A 15,401-nucleotide genomic window follows, 5' to 3' on the forward strand; every position below is an offset into this window, starting at 1 on the left:
TTGTTAAAACCAATCGCCCTATTAGCTCAATTGGTTAATGCGTACCCAATTCCGTTCGCGGTATGCTTAGGGTAGCGGGTTCGATTCCCGCCGTCGCAACAAAATTAATTAAATTAATAGCTGGTGTAGTGCATGGTATGTGCATGAAGGAGGTGCACTCAGCCTCTGAAATTGAGAAGCTGATAAATGAAATTATCGGCGGAAAAGGTGGTAAAACACATATATGGTAACACAATGGGCTCTATAGCCTAAGTGTGTTCTTCGTGGACAGCCAATTTAAAATACCTACCAACCTTGTTAAAACCAATAATTGACAGATTCGGATTCGAGAATAAAAACATTTAAAGTAGACAGAATATCTACACCAGAGAAGAATATCTCTGTATACGGACGGCACTGATAAAAACAGCAACTGTTTATTTATGATTGTTGGAAGCATCTCAAATAAGTAGCAAAGTAAGTCTAGACTCATGTAGACAATTTAGTTTAAACATTAAACTTGAAATTAAATTGTTGATTATATAAAATATATTATGTATACAAAAACGAGTTAACTAACTCAATGTTTGATAAAGTTAGGAGTGATGAATAGTTACATATCACAGATAACGACACATGAATGATGCAAGCAGTGTATTTCTTGCAAATGTGGTTGTTGAACTCGAAACATTTGAATCTAAATCGTCTCATCAAAATAATGACAACAGCAAAATGCAGTTTAAATCTTAAACGATGATGATAAACAATTCTGTATTCATTTCAGTAAAATTGGCGATCGTGCGCAAAAGTCTACACTCTCTCTTGTTCGGTGGCACCTTGGTTTCAACGACCTATTCGTTGTGTGCGTAGTCATGGTAGGGACAATAAAATCGATGCCGGCGCAGCCAGTGAAAAATTTTGGCGTTAAAAGAGGCTGTTATGACTAATTTGCAGTTCTTTACATGTTAATGTTATAGAAATGTCAAATTAAAATGATTGAAAAAGACTAATTAATTAAACTTAATGCAATTGTGAAAAGCTGAAATCAAATTGCACAAAAATTATTTTTCAAATGTAAATTATCATAATTATTTATTTAAATTTGTGAGACAATAATATTAAATTTTCAATGTAAGTTATAAATGCAATCCATACAATTATATATGCATCCATACAATTCTATAATTAAAGTACTGTATCGTTACTATGGAAACGCCTACAAAAAAAAACTCACGCACGGTGCGAATATCTATTAATATAATTCCTATTTATTCAACGCTTACGGAAAAAATTCAGTAACGTAGTTCTATTTTAAACCTACTGGCTTTCGCATGGCAAAATGATTTTCCGAATAACAAAGGATTTATTTTCTAAAGGCGAGTAATGTTTGGACGGTAGACAATTGATTCGCCCACCTAACAGTACGCCGTATTACACATTCGAGATGATAAAGCCAAAATAATTCATTACACAATTTTGAATCAATAGAATATATTGGGAAAAAATCGTTTAAAAAAAAAAAAATTAATTGAATAAATATAACAAAGAACCTTTGTCTAAGGAGTAATTAATCGGTTGCGTGGTAACACACATTATATGTTTTTAATATTACTAAGAATTCTTATCATAAAGTTAAAAAATTCGATTTTTTTGATAAAACAAGCAAAGTTGATCCGATTTTATTGGAATTTTTTTTGAAATCCAGTAATTTTGGGTCATTCTTTTTAGCTGCGATGTAAGTTTATCGCTAGCTACCACTTATGTGCTTCATTCAGGGATTAGGACTCCACATTATTGAAACCTCTTAGACCTAGGTTAATCACAAATTTGAAAAGTATGGCCCAAATTTAGTAGGATCACATACTTGGTTTATCAAAATTGAATAAAATTTGGATGTGATAGAGCAAAATTAAATTTTTTGAATACTGATGACGTCATAAAGTAAAAAAATCAATTTTTTTTATAACACAGGCAAATTTGATCCGATTTTATTAGAATTTTTTTTGAAACCCACTAATTTTGGGCCACTCTTTTCAGCTTCGATGTCAATTTTTCGCTAGCTATCATTTATGTGCTTCATTCCTGGGCCAAAACTCCACATTCTTGAAACCTATTAAAGCTAGGTTAATTTTGATCACAATGGTGTTGTAGTTTATTTTCGAACTCACAGTCACTTTTTGCGTCTTGAGCACGATATAAAAATTTCAGCTTGATATCTCGTTTCGTTTTTGAGTTAACGTGTAGACGGGCAGACGGAAATGGACTAATTAGGTGATTTTATTAACACGTATTTCAAAATTTTGTTTGTAGAACGAATATTTTCAAAGATGTACAAACTCTGATATACTCTGATGTATTTCATGAATAGGAAATAAAAATATATACCTAATTTTGAAAATATTGTTTATATCAAACTCGGTCGATTGTGAAATACATAACATTGTACCTAGTGTTTATATGTACCAAAAATGGTATCGTTCGTTTGTATTATTGATCCGTATATTTCACTCTAGGTTATAATTATAGCTACAGTTTTGACCCAATTTTACAATTAATATTGAAATACATGTATTTGAAAACAATGTTATACATTGTGTTATTATACCATGCATATGAAATATACCAAAGTATACTAAGTATAGTCCCAAGTTTGTAATGCTTAAAAATATTGATGCTATGAGCAAAATTTTGATATAAGTGGTCATAAAATCACCTAATTAGTTCATTTCATCACGATTACTCAAAAACAAAGACATATCAAGCTACAATTTTTATAGCGTGCTGAGGACGTAAAAAGTGATGTCGAGTTCGTAAATGAGCAACATAGGTCAATTGAGCCTTGGGTCCGTATAACCCATCTTGTAAACCGTTAGAGATAGAATAAAAGTTTAAATGTAAAAATGTTCCTTATAAAATAATAAACAACTTTTGGTTGAAACATTTTTTCGTAAACATCACTGTTCACCCGTGAGAGCGCATATTATGCACAAATTGTAGTATTATATGGGTATATCAGCTATATGTGTGTGACATGTATGTATTTGAATGTGACAGGATAATCAACACTGTCTATACATGATATTTCAACAATTAACTCAGTAAATTGTTTGTTTTCACTCGTTTGTGTGTGGATCATACAAATTCTATTTACGTCAAACACACTAGAGCTTAGATAATAATAATATTAATTTTTTAATTAAATTATTTATTAAATATTATATAATCAAACAAAAATATATTTATTGACGTATATTTTAATAATATTAAATAATGACTTATTAATTTAAATATTGTGTCACTTAAGTAGTTAGCTCTAGGGGCTTCAGATGTCTAGAGTACGAATTTTTTTATGATTTTGCAATAAAAATTAGGGTGTTTAAATTAAATTTTAATAATATAAAATTATGATTTTTCAACAGTATAAAAATTCCATGCGTCATAATTTTCGTTTAATATCTACAAAATTAAACGAAGAGTTTACTTAGACGATGTCACAAAAAATGGGTAATCATTAAAAGAAAATCTAATAGTTTATTCAAGAAAGAACAATTATTTATGGAACACTTTTCCATTGATTATAATCATACGCGACCAGAGAAGCAAGAAAATTTTTAATAAAAAATACTTTTGAAAGGACAGGCTTTTATTGTACTCAAAAGTAGAAACTACTTATTCCTATGAATTACTACATGAATATTTGTAAAAGTTGAAAGCACTCAATTTAAAAATTCAATAATGATTTGGAGCGTTTCAAGCTTTGAAGCGCTTTATTCCTTTTTGAGAGCGTTAACTTATGAAATATGAATGATTCAGTAAAAACTTTTCTACTTTTTAGTACAATAAAAGTTTGTTTATAAGTATTTTTAATTTAAAACAAAAAAATTATGTATATCAAATCTGGTGGAAGCGATGGGAAAATCAGGTCATGCTTAGCATAAAAATGCATTGTCATGCGATTATTTAAATAATGCATTATCATTCGATTATTTAAATAAAGCATACAAAAATTGTGGTATGTTTTGAGGGGAAGGAGGGACCACAAACAAAAATATGGTGAAAAAAGTATAAAATACAATTCCATATACTAATCGAAGATCGAAATCTTCATTCAAATTGCAAGATCATGCATTAAAAAAGTTTTATTCGGAAATCTTCTTTTATACTCGGAAATTTTTGAACCTGCGACTACTAATTTTTTATACAAGACCTTTCAAATGACATCAGGATTTTCAAATAAAGGGTGGACTATTTTAATCTATTATGGCTAACTGTTTGTTTTGAGTTCAATGGAGGAGATCATGTTCCGACGTCATCTTAGGTCTAGCTCTACTGGTTGCTATAATAGTCAGTTTAGATCCTAAAAGATAAAGCATAGAATAAAACTTCAAATTAGAAAGTTAATCCACATAAAAAAAACAAACATTTTTTATTTAAAAATTTTTTCGACAATCGAAATATGTCTTCGTTGCATTTAAACGTAAGAAAACACGCTAGCAACAGAAAAATGCTTTAACCAATGTTTTCAAGGGCACTAGAGAACATTCACCCGTGCTAATGACTTTGACCTGAAATTCTAACTTAAAATCCATATGGCCTTCTTCAAAATAATCTTGAAAACTTACAGGGTCTTAAAATTTATTAACACAGCGACGAATGTCATTTATTGTCTTGAATAACTTTTGCCTAAAAAATTTTTCTAAATGTAGCGTTTTTATAGCTCTTTTTAAGTCGCATTTCCTCCGAAAGCTAACGATTTTCGAATGTTTTTAATAAAAAATGTTAATTTTTTTATGAGGATCAATTTTCTAATTTAAAGTGTTATTCTATCGGTTACCTTTTAGGATCTTAATTTAAAATTAAAGTAGCCCGAAGAATTAAGTCCATTCTGATGTCAGAACATGACGTCTATCATCAAACTGAACAACTTTTGTTGAAGTTATTTTTGTTGGGTTAATTACAAAACCAGCTTTATTAGCTTAAAACGGTTCACCTGATACATAGTAGCTTTCGTCTTTTGCTAAACGATTTCCAACAAGGTTGTAATATTTTTTACATTAACCCCATACTCGTGGCACCCGTATAAATAATCTAAAACTAATGAACAAAAATCCCAATCATAAATCTAAGATTCAATACCTAGAAGTGTTTATAAAAACGTCCAAGATATAAAATGTTATTAGAAATATATTTTTTCAAAGATTTGAGAGTTATTACAAGAAATATTAATTAAATTTCACTTCAGATTCCCCAAAGGACAATATTCAATACCACTCATATCTCATAAATATCGATTATATTTCCACGTATATTTCCACGTATATATATGATTATTTATTGATCTTGTAATTCTATATTCATGATTATATTTCCACGTATATATATGATTATTTATTGATCTTGTAATTCACAAAAATTTTTAAATTAAAAAAAAAATTTACATAACTTTCCTGCTAAAGGAGAGGTCAAAAATTGTTAAATTTCTGTTAAAAATTAATGGTTCCTAGAAGCCATGAAGAATGTGAATGTGAAATTACGATATAAAGAATGACAAAAAACAATTGACTGAGTAATTGTTGTAATACCCTGTAAAGAAACTGTTGAATGTCAGATATGACAGCCTTTCGTCAGCCATTCTTTTTCAATTTCAGGTTAATTTAATGATTGGATGCAGAGTTTCTGAGATATCGCAATATTTGGATCGATTTTAGTCCGTATCTCAAAAACTATACGACCTATCATCAAATGCACCCGATTTTTGTACTTTTTGGGTCAAAATTACCTTATATACTGAGTTTTATCGAAATTGGAGACTACAAAAATTTCTCTATTTTTTGCAAATCGAGAAAATCGCAAAAAAAAAATTTGTTTTGGAATTTGATGAAACACAGTGAATGGGGTAATTTTTTTCCAAAAAGTTAACAAATCAGATTAATTTAATGATTGAACCTATAGAAAGTTACAATGTCAGCGAGTATCATGGGCAAAACTTCATTTTCAAAAAATTTCCTAACCAAAAAATTAAAGTCCATAAAATTGTGAATATAAAGGAGGATAAGTGAGGGCTATAACGTGAAAGTCTTTCTTTTTTAAGGAGAAATTGCCCAGCAAAGTGGGTGGGTATCTGCTAGTATTTCATATATACAAGGTATGAAAATGTTTTTAAAAAAATACAAGCAGCCACTCGATATGGCGTTGTCAAAATTAGTTCAAGGGGTAGCACGATCGTTTTAAACTATTTTACTAAGAGCAAAATTATACGTATTTTCCGTTTCTCGTTTAAGAATAATTTTTTTTTAAAATATTCTATTTCAAGAAATGAATTTAACATGTTTTCCAAAATCTATTTTTCCCTCCTTGCAACTGTAATTTTAAAATATAATAAATATATCTAATCAATATAAATATTTTATAATGATTATAAAATAATAAAATAAATCCATTTGTACACCATTGTCAAGGTTTATTAATTGTTTTTCTCACTTGTAAATGACATTACCGCTACCATAACTAGAGGTGTAGTAGAACCTTGACAAATAAATAACTTTGTTCGTATGGCGATTCACAACGCATCGCGACCGATCGCAACGATTATTATTATTATTTTATTATATTATATTCTTCATTAATATAAAAGATTCTATTGTATTTGTTTTACAAGGAAATATACATAAAACAACATTTAATTTTCATTTTATTAATTAAATATTATGAAATACAAGAGACGAAAATACTCGATAAAAAATAGTAACGTTTTTTTTTATTCAAAATCTCTTGTAAAAAATTTATAAAAAAATTTTAATAAAAAATACTTTTTAAGGGACAAGCTTTTATTGTACTTAAAAGGATAGAATAATTTTATCTATGAGTCACTCATACAAGACTATTTGTAAAAGCTTGAAGCGATCAATTTAAAATATCAAAAATGAATAGGAACGCCTCATCTACTCCACATTATTATTTTTATAACACCTAATTATTTTTTGATTCATTCTTGATCAAGCTTTTACAAATATTATATAAAAGTTTTTTTAACTTTTAGTACTTTTAGTAAAAACGTTTGGCTTAAAAAGTATTTTTTATTAAAATTTTTAATTTAAGACTAAAAAAAATGTATATATATCCAATATGGTGAAAGCGATGGGAAAATCAGTCCACCTTTTCATGCATTTTCATCCAAACTAAATGTGCATGCAAAATTTCATCTCAATCGGAAACCGGGAAGTTGATCAAATTTCACTTGCAAGATTTGATTACAGACAGACAACGGGACAGGTAAAACTAAATAAAAGCTTGTAAAAAAGCTTGTTAAAAGAATAAATTTTCAATTTTTTTTACAAATAATAATTGTAGTTAAATCTTTTAAAAAGTTTATGTCATTCCTACGCCAGTAAAATCTTCAAAAATTAAAACAACTAAAATCGCCAAACGCGATATAAAGCTGCTTTTTTGGTATGTTATTTGGACCCTTTAGGGAAATGTGAAACTACGTTTTGTAAGCAAAAAAAGCTGAGCTACCTGCGTAATCCGTGAAAAACTGCAAAATTTTCGGACTCGAATTCAAAAACTATGAGCTTTTGGCATTAGTTGATACAATCATTTTGAAAGTATATTAAATTTGAAGCCAACCCACAGCTCCGTATGTCTAATAGTTTTTGAGATATACTTGAAAAATTAACATGGTTTTCAGAAATATTAAAATGTTGAGTTTTGTTTATGTTAAATAGTTAGAGATAGAACAAAAGTTTAAATATAAAAAATATGTTCCTGACAATAAAATAAACAATTTTTTTTTAAAACAATTTTTCGTAAACATCATTGTTTTTTTCGTGAGAGGGCAAATTAAGGCAAAACTTTGGTGTTCATTTTTTCCAAAAATATGAAAGATGAAAATTTGTAGGTCGCTTCAACTAATGAGCCTTATTATTGAAAAAACGACAAACAAGTTATTTTAAAAATGCATTAAAATTTTAAAAACTTTCGAAAAATAGTACAAATGGCGGACGCGAAGGCGATGTAAAGCTACTTTTTTGGTAAGTTATTTGGACACCTTTATTTGGGTCCTACGCCTCAAGAGATTAATTTTAACCGAAGATTAGAATATATCATATAGACTAGAAAATCAAATGGAAATTGACCTGGTCGAAAGAGTTCTATAATTTGTAATATTGGATTATCTTGATTCAATATAGAAATTTATTTGTCACAGCAAACCAGTGTTTATATCGCAGAAGGCAGGTGCATATTTGAAAATTTGAAAATTTTACAAAAAATGGCACTAATAAAATGCCGTCAAAAGGTTATCTTCCTTCATCCTAACGAATTTTCTCTAGCTAGTTTTAAATTTGGAATTTTAGGTTCTAGGGAACAAGGTATCCAGAAAGTAATAAATTCGATCAAATTTTCCGAACTCCGTTTTAATAACATGACAAAGCAAATAAAAAAGTAATCTATGTGATTGAAGTAGCCAGATTGAATCCGCCTTCGCACTGGGTCTTGTTTATATTCTGTATGATTAAGTTTCGCAGGCAAATTGCTTTCATGTAGACTTCTGGTTTTTGAAAGCTTCTACAGTTTTTAAGATATGAGAGAACACCAAACAACGAATATTCAAGATCATAATATTATATGATAAATATTAAATATAATGAATTATAAGTTGGGAATTTTTGTTTTCTTTTTATTTGCGTACATAATTTCCGAATAAAAAATATTTGTATCAAGGAAAAATATTATGTAATAATAAATATTTGAAAAATTTATTTAAGTTTTCACATTTATATACTTTATATACATAAAATACATATTTCATTAAATTTATGAAATCAATCACGTATTTTCTTAAAGGAAAATGTTTTATTATTATTATTATTATTATGGAAATGAAAAATATTTCTGATAAAGAATTTGTAGACTAAGTGGAAGCTGAAATTGATTCAAATTTCATAGAAATCAATACAATGGTATTTCTTTCCATGGATGCGTAGAAAACTAGAATAATTATTTTCCTGAATTTAAAACATTTCAAAAGAAAGGAAGAGCAGCATTCTACCTGAAAAATGGACCGGTGGAAAGACCATGAAGAGTCGAATACAATCACACCTTCCTCGTAGGCACAGTTTGGCCTGGGAACCCTATTGTTATGTTTTTGTTATTATGGGGAATCAAGGAAACTATGGCTCGAAACGAGTATATGGTGGTGCATTATTTCAATTTTTTTAAATTTTAAAATCCCCACACCTAGCCAATGGTCGAATAGTACGGGAATAGTCTTATTGGACTTGTATGGCCGAAATAAATTTTTGGTCAATTTTTGAGGTTTCTAAAAACTATATACAAAGTTTTGAAGCAATACCAAAAACTCACCGATCGCATTAATTGTTAATATGAAACCTTTTGATCATAGATCTGAAGCTAGACTCTGGTCTACAGCTCAGACAAGGTATAGGGGATAATGCTGATGACGAATTGGCCACATTACTCATAAAACTGTAAAACTAGACTTGATACCATGAGAAAATTTGAAAGTGAAATTAAAATTGATTAAGAAAATAATAAGTTATAAGCAATCAAAGATTGCATTCAAAAGTTGCACATCTCCTTTTAGCAAAACAAAGTTTTATATGTAATCTTTATGTCAATACCCACGATTAATGTGACTAGTGGGTATCTTCCTCTTTGTTTAATTTAGAAAATTTAAACGTAAATTTATTTTAAAAATCAACTTCACTTTGGTGTTCGTAAAGTGAGAATTCTTCGTCTAAAGTGATAAAAAAAATTTAGTCCGATTCCCTATAATAAAGGTCCAGGAATCCTTTCATTTTGTTCGTGCTAAATATGACACATTTTCTACAAAATTCAAGAATGTGGTGCTTATATCTGATAAAACCAATAAAATATCTTTCCATATTGGATCTCCGTCTGGTCAATAACCGTCTTTGCAAGGACAATTTGAGGGATTAAAGTCAAGTTAATCAACTAAATATTGACCATGCTCTCAATATACAACAAAAAAACCCATAAAATCTGGTCCATGATTTCACTTTCTTCAAACATATGCAAAAGCATATGATCTTTATAAAATTAGTGCCAATTACAACGCGTTTTATGTGAATATGTTACGCAATTGGGTGTAATGTTTACTAAGACAATTGACCACAAATTCACCTTGAAAATATAGTATCTACAATCACATTGATTCAATATTGATTGTCGCATTTAGTTGACACGGGGTGATACATAGACAATTTGATTCAGAAACAAGTAATTTAATTCAATCTGAAGAATAATTATTACAAAATTAAAACTACACATCGTGTTATGAAATATATAAAGCCAAATTATAATTTCAGGCAAATTTTTCTCCGGGTCAGCTTAGAAAAATAACCATCCTATCCCTTCCCCACCGTATTAGCTCGACCTGTATTAGCTCACTTTGCATCGTTGACCTTTTTGAACCATTTGAGGACGGTAGTCATATAGGAAGATAATTGAATAAGCAGGCAAAAATCATTTTTTACGACAAGACAGAGTATGGTGAATACCACCTTTTTTCAAGTGTTGGGTAAAATGATTTTTTTTATTTTTATACCATGTATATATGTAATATATATCAAGGTATACTAAGTTTAATCCCAAGTTTGTAATGGTTAAAAATATTGATGCTGTACAGGTGTTCATAAAATCATCTAATTAGCCCATTTCCGGTGGTCTGATAACTAAACAAAATCAAGCTGAAATTTTTATAGCGTGCTCAAGACGTAAAAAGTGGGGCGAGTTCGTAAATTAGCAACAAAGGTCCATTGAGTCTTGCAAACCGTTAGAAATAGAACTAAAGTTTAAATATAAAAAATGTTATAAAAATATAAACAACTTTTGTTTAAAACATTTTTTCGTAAACATCACTGTTTACTAGTGAGGGCGCAAACTGTATAGTATGTATTATATGGGAATATCAGTTATATATGTGTAATGTGACATTGTAATCAACACTGTCTATATTTCAACAAATAACTCAGTCAATTGTTTGTTTTCACTTGTTTATATTCATTTATCTTATTTAAAAATTGTTCTCATAGGTACTAAGAGGTCAATATTTCAAATTTGTGAAACAAACAAAAATTTAGGGTCTCCTAAAAAAGAAGCTCTTGGGCAAGAGAATTATTGTAGAGGAAAAATTTGATATGTACAACAAAAATTTGATATGCGCAACCTAAATAACAGTAATCTCCCTATTTTCTGTCCTTAATATAGTGAAATACTTAAATGTACCTTGACCATACAAAAGAGGGTGATGAAAATCGAAGAAAATAAGATGAAAATAATAATAATCGAAGTAGTTCTCCCTGTTTTGAAACTAAGGTCATTTAACCTTCACCCGTGTCCTAATAACAACAATAATTATTAAGAAGAAAAAAAATACTCAACATACAATAATTACATTATTTCAATTAATAATTCAATTAAAATTTTTTTTTTTATAATTTGAACAAATAAAACTGGTATTAATAAGCTATTAACATATGAAAATATAATAATTAAACAAAGTGTAATTAATAAAAGGTTTGATTTTTAACGTTTTGTTTTTCTACGTTTTGACCTGGAAAATTTAAATTAAATATAAACATTGAAGGTAAATAATAATTATACAAGTTGTAGGTACTTGATTTTGAGAAAATTTTCATTCAGGATTATTAGCTTACTTTGAAATAAGAATTTGCATATACAGTACAACCTCAATAAGCGAAAAAACTAACTAAGTGTGATAAATGTCCAAATCTCTGTCCCGATTTTCAACCCTTGTAAACCTCTATTATTCGTAGATTACCCCTCGCCATGTATTATAGTTGCCCTAAAATTAACACCGCTATAATTGGGAATGTCTACTGTCCTTCAGATTTACTCTCTTGAAGCATTACTCTTGTAAGCAAAATTTTTTTTTTCCCATACGAGAAATCAACATGCGAGGTTTCAGTAAAGTTTTCAAAACTTTAAATTCAATTTGTGTCTAATATTAAGACAAACTATATGAAATACTACCATCAAATGTTTGCAAAAGGAAATCGGTGATATCATTCTTTCCCGCGGAAAATAATTCGATTTCAAGTTTATCCTGGTTAATTTTAGATAAATTTTTATTCTTATAAAAATTTGAATAAAATTTGAATTAAAATTGTCCTCGTCAATGAAATTTGAAATAAGTCCTTTTGCTTACTACATATTCGAGCTTAAAGCGGCGTTTTGTCTGAATTTCAACATATAATTTGACGTAATACAATACTTGACGGTTTTTTCTTAACTTTTCGCTTCTTAAATATCGGCTTTATCCTTTTTCTTTGTTATTCTTAATAATAAAAATTTGATGCTTTGAAAAAGGATATACAAAGAGGACATGTTGAAATCGAACCGGTTAAAGTTTTATTAATTTCCTTTTTACCATTTTTGAAAGAAACAATATTTTCATTTAATGCCAGAAGGACACGTTATTTTAATTGTTACACAAATATTTATGTCCATGTATGTTAATCGAGGGCTTATTTTCTTCTTGTTTTGACTTTTATAGTGAATATTTGTAAATATTCAATAAATCAATCATAAAAGTTACAGGTAATTAAAAAATCTGTCAAGTATGATCGTTTAGGATTCCGTATACAAAAGAACAATCGGTCATAAATCATTGAAAACGACTTCAAAACTTATCTACATTTCTCTAAATTATAAAAGAAATTAACCTTAAGACATAATTATGAAAAATTATCTTTATTCTGATTTTAATGAGTTTTAAAGGAAACTTTCGGCTTTTTTTGAGGTTTACAAGGGATTACGAAGAATTAGGGTCAAAATTCATTCAAAACGACAGAATATTGCAAAAAATAGCGAAGTTCGAAAAAATGATAAACTTTAAAAGGCTTTATCTCGGAAACAGAGACAATTCTAGTCTCATACAGTAAAAAATTTAGTCTACCTTAAAAACATCTTGAAATTTTACGGTTTTTTCGATTTTTTACAAAGTTGTCTCCAGAGCGAGTTCCCAAGCTTGGATTATTCATTGCACCAACATCCAAAACAAGTCCGCAAGGAATCAGAACTACCGGATTTGACGCAATCACTGATGTATAAAGTAACTGTACTAAAAAATATAATTTCATTGACAAATGTTGGGGGTTTTCTTTCGGAGAAATTTTCTACAACGAATATATCGGATCTTTCTTGGATTATCCGATGGCAACTTTTTCATCGCCTGTATATTGGAAACTACTCATTGAGATTAAGCTATTAATTATTATTGATGAATTCCAAATTATCATACAAATTAATTTTCACCATAAATGAATGTAAACCAATCATAATCAAATTAAAAAAAACTGAAATGAAAACGGCTCGCTAACCATGATAACTCATAAATATATATTTATTGCTTATCTAAATTTGGTTATTTGAATATAAATTTTTACCTTTGCTAGGATATTTTCACAGACATTATTCAGATACCAATACCAAGTTTAGTTGAAAAAACATTAAAATTTTCTAAGTATGATAATTATTGGAATATATTGAAAAAAGAATATGAGACATAAACCTTGACATGCCAATCTAACCCTGACTGAGATTCCTATCGAACATCATAATAATAAAACCGAGGAAAATTGATACAACTATTTACACTCTGAAAAAAAAATTAAAATAATGATAACCTCATCCCGAAGTTGGCCGTTTCATTTTGAATTAAAGTAAAGATTTCAAACAACGGCCTAACGATTGGAACAAGTACAGCTAAATATTTGTATTTACAATAGAATAAGATTGAATTTAAAATATGAACACATGGATACAAAATAACTGAAGTTAAATAAACAAAATCATTACTTCTATGAATGAGATTGATTTTAGTTTAAAGTCATGTATTTTATGAATGGAAAATAAAATTGTACTTAATTATAATAATCGTGTAAATAAAAAAAAATCTTCTTTGCGTTTGCTATAAATAGAGGATTTGATTACTATGAGCACATATCTATCATGTCTAGCCTATATGTGATTGTGTCAACTACTTTAAGATTGTACTTAAGAAGTAGTGAATAATAATCCATATGTAGCTGGTTCAAATCCGACAAGAATTCTATTCGTTTTTTTAAATAAAAATAATAAACCTGCTCACGAGCTTGTGACAATCACATCACTATTTTGTTATAAAATTTAAAATTGGTAGAACCAATCAAAAAAAGACTGCTTAAAACCATTTTGTATTTCAAAACAATAATATTTGAAATTTGTTAGACAGTTTATTACTTTCATACAAACAACTCATGCGTTTGTGTCAACTTCACCACTCAACCCTGTGCGAGAGTTGTATCACATTCGTGGGACCATTCGCATATTTGATCTCGCGATGAAGTTGAGACAACCTCATATCGGTTGGTTTTGAGATTTTTTTTTTCCAGGGTAATTATCTAATTTAACGGAAGATTTTCATATATATAATTAATAATTAAAAATTAAATGTTTTAACATGTTATCAATGTCAAATGTTAAATGAACGCATACATTTTTAATAATGTTGCTCCACCTTCTATAGAGTAAAAAGAAAAAACGAGTATTTGTTAATTTTACTAATTATTTGAACAATTATTTTACAGATTAAAATTTTTATCCCGTTTAAAAAAATTCAGAGTGCACTTACTGTAAAGATGCAGTGTCCGATCTGCCTTAACAAAGATTTATCTCGCTAATGTTACCATTGCAACAACATATTACAAAAAGCATTCATCGTACAAGTCAGTATCATGACATGGCGGTAATATTCTAGATAATTCGATCTCAATAATGATGAATCAATCAATTTTGAATAACAAATTATGAAAGTCATATAATAATGAATCAATCGTTTATTGTTTTTATTTTTAAATATTAATAGTGGTCTTTAAATATTTTTAAAGTCTTTAAATTAAATATTTTGATATTACTTTTTTTAAATTAAATAAATTCGTATACGATTAAAGTCGGTTGTATAATGTTGACTCATATTCAAAATAAAAATTATTAAAAATTTTTATTGAATAAGATCCGGGATTGTAATTAAGTAACTTAAATTTGTTTTAAGTTGTCGTTACATGTGTAAATTCATTTTATATTTATGTTATGTTTATATACAGGTGATTTTTTAATTTCCGTTTATATTTCATTGTTTCCGTGCTTAATTTATTGCAAGTACATCACTTTTCTTTTTTGCACTTGATTTATTTATAACCTATAGAATTTTTGCACCAAATGTATCAAACAAACTTTCAAAAAAAGAACTTATGGGTTTTTTAAATCCAAAAAAGGATCCAAAGATTCTTGGTTTTTTCTTGAAAGATCAAAATGGGATCTGAAATCTGACTTAGATCAGTATGAACAAATTCGATTTGCCAAATCGGTCGCCTCCA

The sequence above is a fragment of the Chrysoperla carnea genome, chromosome 4 (genome assembly GCF_905475395.1).
Source record: "Chrysoperla carnea chromosome 4, inChrCarn1.1, whole genome shotgun sequence".
Lineage (NCBI taxonomy): Eukaryota > Metazoa > Arthropoda > Insecta > Neuroptera > Chrysopidae > Chrysoperla > Chrysoperla carnea.